Source organism: Echinops telfairi, unplaced genomic scaffold (genome assembly GCF_000313985.2).
Source record: "Echinops telfairi isolate 266 unplaced genomic scaffold, ASM31398v2 ScPeMD7_2010;HRSCAF=2546, whole genome shotgun sequence".
Taxonomy (NCBI): domain Eukaryota; kingdom Metazoa; phylum Chordata; class Mammalia; order Afrosoricida; family Tenrecidae; genus Echinops; species Echinops telfairi.
In genome coordinates this window covers 19,298,268-19,310,402 of record NW_022105908.1, presented here as the reverse complement: position 1 = coordinate 19,310,402, position 12,135 = coordinate 19,298,268, and the positions used below count along the sequence as shown (strand labels likewise).

The window sequence follows — 12,135 nt, the reverse complement described above, 5'->3', positions numbered from 1 at the left end:
CCGCGCGCCCCCGCACTGGGCTCTCCGCCCCGGAGCCCCCCAGCCCGACGGCTGCAGGCCCCAGCCTGTGCCATGCCTCACGCACGCCGCAGGCGGGGCCGGGGGCTCACACCTCACCCGAAACCACATCCTTCCTCCGCGGGACCTATAAACCAGCCCCCACCCCACAGGACCCTCGGTCTCCCGCCACCGGGGCGCAGGTCCCAAGGCCTGGGGACCTGCCCTTGTCCCCTCTTCGCTAGGAATCTGCTGGGAGTGGGTGGGCACCAGATGGGCAAGTCCCAAAGGCCATGCGGAGGGAGGCGGGGAGTCTGCTGCTGAGATGGGTGGGGTAGGGGGTGGTCTGCACCCCTTCATCCTGTAGAGGAGAGTCCCAGGGGAGGGCTGGGTGGGAGGGCCCTGAAGAAAGAAGAAGGGCAGGCCAAAAGAGGGGCTCCGAGGGGTGAGAGGTGCCTCATTCACCTTGGGAATGCAGAGCCGGGGGGCCTAGGCAGGGGACGCTGGGGAAGGCCTGGGGAAGCAGGCATGACACTGCCCTTTTCTCCCCCCATGGTCGCTGCCGCCTGACTTCAAACTAGCTCTGCCCCTTGTTGGGTCAACGACAAAGGCAATGCCAGTTGGGAAAAGAGCTCAGAGACAAGGGCTGGGCAAAGGGCAGGAGGGTGGTGGTGGTGGTGGTGGGTGGGTGCGTGCGTGTGTGAGTGTGTGTGTGTGTGTTTAAGGGGGACAAGGGGAGCAGGCAGGGGCCACCCAGAGGGCTACACAGGTTTGCAGCAGCTTCACCTCCTCAGGGGTAGCTCTGGAGAGCTCTTGTCCTTGCTAAGGATTCACGCCAGGCTCATGGCAAGGCACTCCCCAGGATCTGGAGGGCGAGTCCGAAGGGACTAAAGATGGTAGTGGGCTTGAACTTTGCATGGCAGGGGGAGAGAGCATGTAGGGGAGAGAGGATGCTGCTCTGGAAGGACCCAGCAGCTGAACACGCGCCCACCCCACCCATCCTCAGCAGGCTGGCCCTTGGCATAGCAGGATCTGGAGGGGGACAGACACACAGGAGACTGCCTGTCCGGCCTCGGGGGAAGAGGGAGACATGTAGGAGAGGTTAGTACCTCTGGTACCCGGTGCACCGGGAGACCAGGGAAAGAGGTCTTTGAAATACACGGGTGGGCTCTGGAGGTGAGCACCTCACCATAACTGGAGCACCCGTCCTCCCAGCAGAAGCAGGGGGACCTGCGCAGTCACCAGAGGTGTCATTTCACAGCTGTCTGGGGGAGGTGAGTGAGCAGGGAGCGGGAGCGTGCAGGGTGTGGAGACTCAGCCGGATCTAAGATAACACATTCTGGTGCCCTCCCCCCTCCTGGCAGCAGCCACCTCCCTGGCCCTTGTGCACACGACACAGGCGGTCTGAGGTAGCTTAGCCCACGAGGAAAAGAAGAAAAGAGTCATTTCCATGGGGGTCTCAGATCATTCCATGGCGTGCTGGGGCTGCTTGCTTTTGGGCCCAGCAGCCGCTCTCCTTTCTAGCTAGCCAAAGATCAAAAATGCCAAATTCCCGGCTTTTAAGTCCAAATGGCTCAGTGTCAGGCTAGGGCTCAGGAAGATTGGAAGGCCTGGTGCAAACAGATGTAACCTGCCCCCCTCGCCCCTCCTCCTTAACCCTGGGCTCCAGCGGAGAGGCCAAGCTCACAAGCAGACAGGACTCTAAATGCTGATTAGGAGTGACTCTCATTTCCCTAGGCTGAGCCCAGGGCATGTGGGAGGAACAGAGCTCCAGATAAATTTGGGGAGCCATGGCCAGGCCATGAGCTCCTCCTTTCTTTTGTTGTTTCCAGACCGCCCCCTGCCCGAGAATCCTGCCACAGAGTGAAAAGGGGGACAGGGCAGGTGGCCGATGTGACCCATGGAGAGGAGGTGACCCAGGAGACACACCCACTGAGCAGCCCCTCCCGGCACACCCCACCTAGGGAATGCCCCAAATTGAGATCCCTGGTGGAGGCCAGCACAAGGCAAGGTGAGATGATTCCGTTGTTTACCTGGAATAGGAGGATGTTTCCTGCAAGCAAAGAGAATAAAGGCTCCAAAGTGCGCTAAATTGAACTCCAGAAAAAGGAAGTCAAGTGTTTGCAAAAGTGAGATAGGAGTGTGTCCACATTAACCTGCTTCGTGGTTGTGAGAGCACGTGCGCACACACACACACACACACACACACACACACACACACACTCCAGGTTCATGCCAAGGCGTGGGAGGGACCCAAGGTTGCACCTTCAACAAGCACCTGTGATTTCTGATGTAGCCACAGGAAACGACACTCTAAAACGGTTTTCTCATGATTTTTTCCCCCTCTCCTACAAACACAAACTGCCTTTCAAGTTGGGATGGAAGGCTGGGTCACTCCCACCCTGACTCATGATCTTGCCCCACCCACATGAGTCAAACCCGACTGAACTAGTAATTTCAGTCAGGGACCTCATGTGGCAACCAGCCTGTAATTAGGAGCAGAGGCAGCCGTCCTTGGGAATGCTAGCTCCACCACCATCACAGGCTTTCAAAGCCAGTACTCTCTGGCTGAGCCTTGAAGGCCAGAGGCTGCTGAGGTGGCCTGCCAAGCCCTGGTTCCCTGGAAGGAAGAAGAGCTACCCACTGAGGACCTACTATGTGCCAGACCCTTTAGATGGGCTGCAAGATGTGCTCCTTTTTGATTAGCGACACGAATGCTGTGACCGCATTCTGCGTGTGAAATATTAAGACATTAAACATAAAGCTGAAATCCCCCAGTCAGCCCCAAACCCACTCGGACCCCACGTGTTACACAGTAGACCTTCTCCATATTTTGTTGGTTTGTTGTTTTTCAACTGGAATCTTTATGACCCCCCTATTGGCATAGCAGTTACAGATTGAGCTGCTAACTGCAAAGTCAGCAGTTCAAAACTTCCAGATGCTCTGAGGGAGAAAGATGAGGCTTTTTACTCCCATACAGACTCAGAAGCCCACAGGGGCAGTTCTACCCTGCCCTGTAGGTTCACTATGAGTCAGAATTGACTCAGTGGCAAAGAGCTTGGGGCTTTAAAAAAAATATTTTCAGGCTTTATCTTCCAATGCTGCCTGTACTGTCCACCCATCCCACAGCTGTGGTCAGTGGAATTTGATTCCTTACATTTTTATCATGCTGCTGTTAGCTGCTATACTTGGTTGGCATAGTGGGTTATGTGTTGGGCTGTTAACTGCAAGGTCAGCAGTTTGAAACCACCTACTGCTCTGTGGGAGAAAAACGAGGTTCTCTATCCTTGTAAATATTCACAGACTCAATACTTACCTGGCAGGGGAGATACCATGATCCCGAAGGTGGTTTTCCCAGGGCGAGGCTTGTCCATTGCACTCCGGATGTGCTGACCCCTGCGATTTCCCCAAATGTGGGAAACTCAACCGCATAACTTGTGTTGTGGGGGACTGCGTTCTCGCTCTCCCCTGGGAAAAAAAGAAAGATGCACAGGCTCAGAAACCAAAGGGCCATCCCTACAGCATGGACTCCATGGCAGTGAGTTTGGTTAGTGACTGTCAAGTGGATTTCAACTCGTGACCACCCGTGTGTGCAGGGCTGTGACCTTTCAGAAGGCAATCACTAGGCCTGTCTGATGTGTGTCTGAGGCAACCTTTTGGCTTGGAGCGGTCAGTGTTGAACCCCTAACTGGCATTTGCTGACTCATAGCAACCCTCAATTAGAACTGCCCCATGCGTTTCTGAGATTCTAACCTTTTTTCTTTATCTTTTTTAAAGTCATTTAATTGGGGGTTCTTACAGTGCTTATAACATTCCATACATCAACTGTAGCAAGCATATGTGTACATATGTGGCCATCATCATTTCCAAAACATTTTCTACTTGAGCCCTCGGTATCGGCTCCTCTTTTTCCCCTCCCTCCCCACCCTTGCACCCCCTTGAATCCTTGATCACTTCTATACTGTAATTACTATTTCGTCTCTTACACTGTCCATTGTCTCCCTTCACCCACATTTCTGTTAGTCATCCCCTTTGGGGTGGGGGCTGTCTACCCAATGTTGTGATGGGTTCCCCCTTTTTCACCCTTCCCCCTCCCTGACCATCTCCCACCGTCATGATATTGATAGGCCCATGACTGTTCCTGAGGGGTTTATCTTTCCTGAATTCCATGTGTCTAAAGCTCTTATCTGTACCAATCTGTGTTCTCCGGTCTAGCCGGAGACTCTTAACTCTTTATGGGAGTAGAAAGTCCCATCTTTCTCCCAAGGAGTGGCTGGTGGTTTCAAACTGCCGAAGATGCAGGTTGCAGCCCAATGCCTAACCACTAAGCTACCAGGGCCCCTATCAGGATTCAAAAGTTCACAGAAAAACTCTTTCGTCTTTCAATTTCATTTCTCCATGAAATTTTTGAAGCTTCCTTATATATTATTTTATAGAGGCATTGGGGAGGAAAGATCTGACAGCTGCTTCTAAAAGGCCATAGCTCAACAGCCCTACTGAGCAGACAGTTCCACACTGTCCACACGAGGCCAACGTGAGTCAGAATCCACCCACTTTGACTAGTAAAAATCCACCGCTATCATGTCAATCCAGACTCAGAGCAGCCGTGCAGGACAGGGTAGAACTGCCCGTGTTTCCAAGGCTGCAACTCTTTATGTCTTTCTTGCAAGGAGCGGCTGCTGGTTTCGGAGTGCTGACCTTGCGGTTAGCAGCCCAATGCATAACCACTGTGCCACCAGGGCTCCTACTGTGATCAGTAAGCTCCTTTTATTTCTTTTATGTGTGTGTCTTTTGGGGCATTCACACCTGCCTTATTTCTCCTTCCTACTGAGTCCTAAGCCCAGAGCCGGTCACGTCAGCTCAATAAGTATTATTGAACTGACCACCAGGAGCCTTGGATTCTAGTCCCAGCTCTCCCTGTTGGCATGGTGTCCTTGAGCAAATGGCTTCCTTCTTGGGGCTCACTTCCCTTGTGAGATAACCACTTTTTGGGTCTATGATGCCAGGCCCAGCCCAGGGACTCTGCTGACATCAGAGCTACAGAAATGCACCAGAAATGAGGCTGTTAAGACACGGCACGATCCTTGCTGTAATGAGTGCCATGATCATGGCATTTGTCAACCCAACTCAAACCGATTGAAATCAAAGAGGAGCAGCTGATGACTCACATGACTGGAAATTGAGCTTCAGGCACCACAGGATCCAGGTGCTCAAATGATGTCACCTATTTCTCAGCTCTGATTGCCTCTAACTGAACTTCATTTTCAGACAGACAACCAGCAGCAGCGGCTGCTGGCTCATATTCTTTAAGAATCTCATCGTTTGTGTGTTGGTTAGAAACCAGTTTATGTGGTTCAAAGTTCAGAAAAATATAGAAGATGGTCTTCTTGCCAGCCCTGTCTCCTGGCCCACCAAGTCTTTCTCCCCACAGCCTCCTTCCAGAGACGTCCTACACATATGCTATCAATCACTCGTACAATGTTCTATCTTTTTATATAATGGAAGCAGACTGCGGTATTTTCTTATATTACAAACCCACATAAACAGAATGCATGCATACAATGTGCATGGTTCATAGAAAATGAACTCACAAAGGGATTGCACTGCAAAAATGTGTATCATGCACACTATTTGTGTAAAATACAGCGTGTGTGTGTGTACTGTTCTGCATCTTGCCTTTGACACTTAACCTGTCTTGGAGATGGTCCCCTAACAGTGCATAAGGTTTGCTTTTTCCTGCTTATGCTGTATTCTATTATGTGAATGCATCCCAATTTTACCAATAACCTGCTGATAGACTCTTAAAAGGCCTCCAGTCTCTTGACACCTGTGGCAGTTACACAATCTCCTGTCAACTTGCAAAGGGGAGGAGTCTAACCTGTCAATCAGGTCATAGCCAATGAGGCCTCCTTGTGGGCAAGGCCTTCTCCTGCAGATTCCATTATTCCTCCCTGGAGGCGGGTGACACTCTCTGCTTCGTATACCTGATGACAGGACACATGGAGCTATGCTAGAGCCCTGGAGCTGGAGGAGCCATGTGGGGACCCCTGCCAGTGCTGAGATGCTTCCACCACTGGATCCACAAGACTTCCCACTCACTGGCCTGTGATCTTCCTGCACTTGGAATCATTGCATGTGTTTCGTGAGTCTGAAGAGGGCTTTATAGATTGTCATGGGACATATGGGCTAATATCAGACTTATGGACTTGATCTGGACTGGACTTGGATGTTTTCTCAGTATTCAATTGGTCTTGTATATAAACCACATATGAGTGTCTCTGGATTTGTTTCTCTAGTCCACCCGGACTAACACAGCACTACAAGCAGTGTAGCAAAGAATAACAGATACATTCCTACTGTATACATGTGCAAATAGGACCAATTCCCAGAAGTGGGAATCCTAAGTCAAAGGGCACAAAGGGCTTGGGACTTTGAAGGATGCTGTTGAATTGCTTTCCGTGAAAAGGCCACCAATTTTTACCTTGCTAACAACCAATATGTGGGCTCAAGTAGCAAGCAAATGTTTTGGGAATGATGAGTACAAATGTGCTTGACATACAATGGATGGATGGTGATAAGAGTTGTACGAGCCCCCAATAAAATGAATCAAAACAAAAAGCAACCAATATGTGAGACTGCCAGTTGACCCCTGCCTTCAACGCCCCCTTAAACTTCTGGGCTTTGCAGATAAAAGTTGCACATCATTCTCAATGTCGTTCTAATTTTACATCTCTATTATTGTGCACAAGGCTGGATTCTGTCTCATCTCCTTAAGGGTTCTTTGGATTGCCTTTTCTGTGGAAGGTCTGTGAAAATCTTTTAGGACATTTTTTAGTGTGTTTTTTTAATTTCGATTTTTTTTTTCTTTTTTCTTTTATTTTTAAACATTTTATTAGGGGCTCATACAACTGTTATCGCAATCCATACACACATCAATTGTGTAAAGCGCATTTGTACATCCATTCTCAAAACATTTTCTCTCCACTTAAACCACCGACATTAGGTCCTCATTTTCCCCCTCCCTCCCCGCTCCCCCCTAATTTTTAAAAAAATCATTTTATTGGGGGCTCGTACAAGTCTTTTCACAACCATACATCCGTCCATTTTGTCAAACACATCCTTACATAGGCTGTCATCATCTTTTTCAAAACGTTTTCTTTCTACTTGAGCCCCTGGCATCAGTTCCTCCTTTTCCCCCTCCCTCCCCTCCCCTCTCCCATGCCCCCTTGATAATTTATAAATTATTATTTTGGAGGTTTGGGGATATTTTTCTTTTCCCCAACAGTTTTACTGGCACCATTCGCATATCATGTAATTCAATAGTCCAATCACATCAAGTTGTACAATCACCACCACAATCAGTTTTAGTACCTTTTCTTCATTCTCCTACTCATTGTCATTAACTCCCCATTTACCCCCAGCCTCCCCCGCCAGCCCCCTAAAGAACCATTAATCCAGTTACCATCTCTCTATATTCACCTGTCCTGGATTTCACACGCAGAAAAACACCCTGTTCTATTTTTGCAACTGTTTGGTAGCTCTAAAATCATTCTAAATAAAAAGGGTTTTTTAAATTAATATTAAGGTTTCTTGTATGCTTTTATTTCCTTCCCATGATCTCTGATCTGTCTGTAATGTCGGGTAAGGTATTGATACAGCTTTTTCTCCACATGGCAGCACAGATTTTATTGACTAAGCCCCCCTTTCCTCACTAATTTTAAATGTTATCTTTATCGGCTACTAATTTTTACATGTTGGGTCCTATGTCTGGGTTTCCTGTCAGCCCCATGGGTTACCAGACTCTGTGCCTGCGTTGCCCTTTGAGCACAGGGGCCCATCTTCGCTCTCTCAGACGTTCCAGCCCGAGTCCTGGGTGGTCAAGGATTTGGCTTTGTCCTTGAACCAATCTGTGTGCAGCCCGAGTCCTGGGTGGTCAAGGATTTGGCTTTGTCCTTGAACCAATCTGTGTCCGGGTAAGTGGGATGCTCTCAGACCAGGGACCAGGATTGGCCCACGGTGACCAATCTGGAAGCAGAGAGACTGATGGGAGAGTCAGCTGCATCCTAGCCACCTGGGCTGAGAATGGGAGAGGGGGCTCTTAGAGAAACCACGGGGATGCTATTCCCAGAAAAAGGAATGGATGTTCCACCAACCAAAATGAAATCCTCCCAAGATGGAGCCTCAGGATCTAAGGCAACTCGGGGGATAGGCACTGAGCAGCTACCATAGCCCGGGATTCCCTAAGCGCGCCTCCACCCGTGGATTATCTCAGTTCATCTTCTCAGCAAAGCCACGAGACACCAATTTGGTTCCTTTAGGGGGTGTCAGTAGCACTTTCCACCGTGCCTCCACTCTCACCTAGCAAACTTGGAAGGTTTCTGGTGCGAGTTCTGCCCCACTCTACAGGTGGTTATTACAGACAAGTGCCAAGCTGTCTTTGAACCCTGTAGGAAAGGTTCAGCTGGGCAGATGCAGCCAGGCCCCTGGCAAGCCTGCTGTCCTCGTAGAAGGCAGCTGGCAAGTCCGTCCTGAACCCAAAGGCTGGACTCCAGCTATAGGACTCACGCCTCAGGGCCAGCTCTCAGGGTGTGGGCAATGGGGCCTGCCGTTCTTAGTCTTTGGTCATGCAATGGTGGGAAGAAACCCCCAAACTTGAATAAGAAAAACTTTACCAATGAGAACCTTTTGCCCAAATCCTTCACACGGTGTCACCAACCATTCATTTCAAAAAGCCGCCCTTTGTCGGTTTGTCAGGCCGGGGTGGGTGGCTTCCGTGTTGCTGTAATGCTGGAAGCTATGCCACTGGCATTTCAAATACCAACAGGATTGCCCGAGTGCAGTGGAACTTCCAGACAAGAACCGACGAGGGTGAAGGACCAGGCAGACCACTTCTGGAGAAGTAGCCATCGGAAACCTCTGCGTCCAGCCGCATATGGTCAGATGTGGTGTTGGAGGAAGGCACGATGAAGATGAGTTGGGAAGAGCAGCCTCCTCACACGAGCCTGGCCCTTAATGAGGTGGGTGGGCAAAGCTTTCAGGACCTTCACTGGCTAATGTGGCAGGGGTCCAAATGAGACAAGACAGCTGCAAACGTCCGTTAATAATTAGAACGTGGACTGTCCAAAGCCCGAGTCTAGGAAACCTGGAAGTCAAAACTGGATGTTGATGGCCCAGACATTAGTGAGCTGAAGTGGACTGGCATTGGTCATTTAGAATTAAAAGCAAAAACAAAAGACGAGAGATTGACAATTTGAAGAGAAGTGGCAAGGCATGTGTGGTTGAAAAGAACACCTTCAGACCTGTCCTGAAGGACTTCACCATCACTGGCACGAAGCTCCAAGGAAGACCAGGGACTGTGACTGTTCCAATCTCCACACGAGCCAGTAGTGCCTGAGAAAGGGACCAACTTCCTGCAACTTCGCAAGTTTTCTTCCGCAAACCTTTTCCGCATGTTTACCAATTTCTGCAGTTGATCACCACACCTGCAATCAAGATGCATTGATCATTACTGGTGATTAGCCTGTGTAATCACAAGTTGCCAAAGGCATCAGTTATCAGGCATCAAAGAACAAAAAATCATACCATTGTGTGCTCACCTCCCTGATATGATCGCTGAAGACAAATGGGTACATAAGCAAATGTGGCGAAGAAAGCTGATGGTGCCCGGCTATCAAAAGGCATAGTGTCTGGGGTCTTAAAGGCTTGAAGGTAAACAAGTGGCCATCTAGCTCAGAAACAACAAAGCCCACATGGAAGAAGCACACCAACCTGTGAGATCACAAAGTGTTGAAGGGATCAGGGATCAGGCATTAAAGAACAAAAAATCATATCATTGTGAATGAGGGGGAGTGCAGATAGGGGACACAAGACCCATCTGTAGGCAACTGGAAATCCCCTTACAGAAGGGTTGCGGGGAGGAGACGATCCAGTCAGGGTGCAGTGTAGCAACGATGAAACATACAACTTTCCTCTAGTTCCTAAATGCTTCCCCCCGCCCCACCCACTATCATGATCCCAATTCTACCTTACAAATATGGCTAGACCATAGCATGTACACTGGTACAGATAGGAACTGGAAACACAGGGAATGCAGGACAGATGATCCCTTCAGGACCAGTGGTGTGAGTGGCGATACCAGGAGGGTGGAGGGAGGGTGGGGTGGAAAGGGGGAACTGATTACAGGGATCTACATATAACCCCCTCCCCTGGAGGACAGACAATAGAAAAGTGTGTGAAGGAGACGTTGGACAGTGTAAGATATGACAAAATAATAATTTATAAATTATCAAGGGTTCATGTGGGAGGGGGCAGCAAGGAGGGAGGGGGTAAAATGAGGAGCTGATGCCCGGGGCTTGGGTGGAGAGCAAATGTTTTGAGAATGATGAGGGCAATGAATGTACAAATGTGCATTACACAATTGATGTATATATGGATTGTGATAGAGTTGTATAAGCCCCCAATGAAATGCTTTTTTTTTTTAAAGAAAAGAAAAAGATAATTACTGGTGAATGGAAGGCAAAAGTTGGCAGCAATGAAGTACCAGAATGAATGGTCCTTTGGAGGAGTATGCTGCGACTTCTTCTCTCCGACTTCGGACATGCTATCAGGAGAGACTGACTCAGAAGAGGACATCCTGCTCCGTAAAGTAAAAGGACAGTGATGAAAATGACCTCCAATAGGCGGCTTGACACTGACTGCAGAAATGAGCTCAAATAGAGTAATATGAAGGATGGCACCGGACTGGGCACTGTTTTCTTCCGCTGACTTGGTGGCATCTCTAAACAACAGTAATTTTACAATACATGGAAAACCTACCTCCAAGCTGTGTTGGCAAACCTCTGGGGTCAATCAAGAAGCCGACCGCTGAAGGGCTTGTAGGAGCTACGTCCCAGAGTGTGGCCCTAGGAACGGAGGTACAGAGAAGTTAAGTGATATGTTGTCCACACACATCCAAGACAGAAAGAAGCTTCGCTGAACCTGTCTAGCTCCAGGCAGGCTTCTATAATCTTTGCCCTAACCTAGGACTCAAAAGGTGGATGGAGTCACCTAAGGAGTGGGGGTCGAGAGAGGAGACAACCTGGGGATGTGTTTCCAGTGACTGGCATACTGTTAAAACCCATTACTGCCCAGCGGATTCTGACTCATAGTACTTGCACAGGACAGACTAGAACTGCCCCATAGGGGTTTCAAGGCTGTAATCTCTATGTAATCAGATGGCCATATTGTTCTCCCATGGGGTCACTGGTGGGTTTTGGTGAGTAGTCATGCGCTTAACCAAAATAGTAAGTTTTATGTTATATATTGTGGTAGCTACATAATTTAAAAAAAATCATTTTATTGGGGGCTCATACAACTCTTATCACAATCCATACATATATCCATTGTGTTAAGCACATTTGTACATTTGTTGCCATCATCATTCTCAAAACATTTTCTTTCTACTTGAACCATTGGTATCAGCTCATTTTTCCCCTCCCTCCCCGCCCACCTCCCTCATGAACCCTTGATAATTTATAAATTATTATTATTTTGCCATGTCTTACACTGTCTGAAGTCTTCATTTACCCACTTTTCTGTTGTCCATCCCCCTGGGAGAGGGTTAGATGTAGATCCTTGCACTTGGTTCCCCCTTTCTACCTTGCCTTCCGTACACCCTCCCTCCTGGTATCACCATTCTCACCACTGGTCCTGAAGGGATCATCCATCCTGGATTCCCTGTGTCTCCAGTTCCTGTCTGTACCAGTGTACATCCTCTGGTCTAGCCAGACTTGCAAGGTAGAATTAAGATCATGATGGTAGGGTGTGGGGAACAGAAGGAATTCTCTTAAGTTGTCTCCCCAAAATATTTACCAGACTTAGCTGCTTTAGCGTGACTGTACAATAGGCAACGAAAGTAGGTCAGAGGTTATTCTCCTTAACATTGGCCATCTGTAATGGCTAGACTATTAGTCTGACTCACCCTGTATAAGGCCCACTCCCTTCTGATAAGGATAATGGTGGTCTATTCAGTTGCAAGAGATACCAGAGAGGGCAAACCCGCCCAAGGGTGACCAAGGTTAGTTAGCCATTATCAGCTGTCTAGATCAAGCAGACACCACTGCCTATTCCACAACCAATGTGGGCACACCCCTAGGTGAT

General features: G+C 48.9%; 1 non-coding gene across 1 annotated transcript; it reads left to right on the top strand.

Moving 5' to 3' along the window:
• Positions 1-3,305: 3,305 nt before the first annotated feature.
• LOC115870616 lies at positions 3,306-3,468 on the top strand. The gene has a single exon (XR_004046803.1). It is a non-coding gene; the product is annotated as a U1 spliceosomal RNA (small nuclear RNA).
• The last annotated feature ends 8,667 nt before the right edge of the window (positions 3,469-12,135 follow it).